Source organism: Arachis ipaensis, chromosome B04, assembly GCF_000816755.2.
Source record: "Arachis ipaensis cultivar K30076 chromosome B04, Araip1.1, whole genome shotgun sequence".
Taxonomy (NCBI): domain Eukaryota; kingdom Viridiplantae; phylum Streptophyta; class Magnoliopsida; order Fabales; family Fabaceae; genus Arachis; species Arachis ipaensis.
In genome coordinates, this window is record NC_029788.2 from 125650298 (window position 1) to 125652877 (window position 2580).

Consider the following 2580-nt stretch of genomic DNA (forward strand, 5'->3'; position numbering starts at 1 on the left):
TTAGCAAACGTGAAAACCTAGCTTGTGTAATAGGTTTATCTACTAGATGGATTTTGAAGGCCGTTTTCTCTCTCAGAGGTCAAAAATCACAACTCTAGTTCAATTACAAGTACAATTAAGATAGGTTAAGGAAATTTACTGACATTTCAATTCGACCTTAACACGGTACCTATGTCGAAAGAAGTTGAAGAATAATTTGAATAACAGACGGACTCACGCGATGTGATTGTTGCTAGTCAACCAATTTTCAAGAATATGAAAATCTAGCTTTGATGAGATATGGCAATAAATTGATTTAATTTTTTTTTGTGTGTTTTTATATGCATTTATAATTACAGCGTACTAACTAAGTTTATACACATAACATTCATAAGTTCATATACATAACATCCATAATTACATACAACTAATATATAAAAATTAAATTCATATTTATTAGATATTACATCTATACACATATCATTTTTTAGTTTTTGAATAAGTAACTATCAAGTTAACATAGATGTTTTTAAATTTTATTATAATTGAATTTGAAAAAATGTCAAATTCTAATATTAATTTATTCCATTGATAAATTTACTCATAACATCCATAAATTCATACACATAACATCCATAATTTCATATTAATAACATCCATAATTTTGTATTCATAATTTCATACATGATATCTATAATTAATAAATTTTTTTAGTTAATATTACCAAATTTTAAACAATGCGTCTTATTATATTCTTCAAATTATATCATATGTGTACTAATAGGTCATGATTTTAATTATTTTAATATTTTTATTTAATATTTATATGTTTATTGTTTATATTATATTTTTTATTTTTTAATAGTCTATACGTAAAATATGAGTTGTATAATAAAAGTTATTAAAATTTTATAATTTAATCTCTATAATTTTTGCAGAAAAATTATATTTTAATGGGTAATAATGTAATTGAAGGAGGTTAAGAATTTGATTTGGAAAAAACTGAAATTAATTTTGAAAAGAAATTAATGACTCTAAATACCCAAAAAAAGAGTAGGTGATAAAAAGAATGAATGATAAAGAGGTATATATCACTTGTTTATCAAAAATAAAAATTTTTACATAATATTTCTATATTATAATTATTCTTTGTCTACTTAGCATCACCGAATAATAATCTGTTATGTTTCTTTTTATCCTATTTATATCTTAAACGTTTTAAGAGTGACTTAATTAATGTTATGCTCACATAATCCCATAAAAATTATTAACGAAGGATATCATATCTTTTTAGACTCTAATTTTTCTGTTATTTAGTAAAGAATTATACTTTAAATCTCTTTTAATTCCAAATTTATTTGCAGTAATATAGTATCGTCAGAGTTTACTACATGTAACATTTAACTTTGTGTGTCAATTTCAAAATGTTTGGGATCCAAATAAGATGAAATAATCATATAGAACAAACAATCACTCCAAATATTTGAAGCAAAAAGTAATATTTTGTCAAGAAAAATTGATTGTCTTCGATGTGCTAGCAGGTGTTTTCTTTGGGAACTATTTTGATTTAGTCAATTAATAATTACACAAATTACTATCATCAAAGCCGTCTTAGCTCAGCGGTAGAGCGCGTGGCTTTTAACCACGTGGTCGTGGGTTCGATCCCCACAGACGGCGTTTTTCATATTTCTGCTTTTTTTTTTTTGTGGAATCCCTCTAAGCCCAAATGAGAGAACCATAAAGCCCAAGAATGCGTTTTTGGTCCAATATCAGTAAGAGAACGATAATTGGCAAGTATTTCTTTTAAAAGAAAACGTCTGGCCCAATATGATCAGGCTTCTCGCAGAAGTTTGTAACTCTTATTAGAATGATTTATTTTCTGACAAAAACAAAAAGAATGATTTATTAGGAAACAAAAAAAAAAATTCAAAAGGGGAGAATGATTTATTTCTTTATTCATTTATTATAGCAAAAATCTTTAGGAATACCAGAAAAAAGAATATGAAAAATAGTATTTCAAGGGAGAAAAGGCTCTATTAAAATTGCATCTAATGACCTTTGAAGTTTATATATATCAATATTTTTATTATTCCATATTTTTTTGAAAAAAAATGTGGTTTACTCTTTTTTACAAATTATTTTGTTCTAATTTTTAGAATAATAAAACATTTTTTAAAAACATTGTAAATAGCTATCAATTTGATTTTTAAATATGATATATCGAAATTAATACATAATTTTGTCTAAATGGATAGTCATTTTAAAATCTCAATTCTCACCCATCATACTTCTTCATCAACTTCAACTTTTGAACTCTTCACGTGTGTGAGTACCTTCAAATTTCACAATATTTTTTCTTTGATTTCATTTTAGAGGAACAGGTAGAAACCTACAATGTGAAAGAACTCTTTCACTAATTAAACTTCTTTGAGTCATTCTTAATTAGAGATGGTGGCAAGCTTAAAAAGTATACGTACATGCATGAGAATTTATAATTGGTCAAAGTACATTACTACAATCACAAAAATCTTAGAAACAGTTTGAACTATACTATAGGCCATATATATGCATATGTAGTTTTAGTTTTAGTTTTTGTTAGGC

At 25.3% G+C, this 2580-nt stretch overlaps 1 non-coding gene across 1 annotated transcript; it reads left to right on the top strand.

The window, feature by feature from the left end:
- On the top strand, nucleotides 1585-1656 carry TRNAK-UUU. Its single transcript has one exon. It is a non-coding gene; the product is annotated as a tRNA-Lys (tRNA).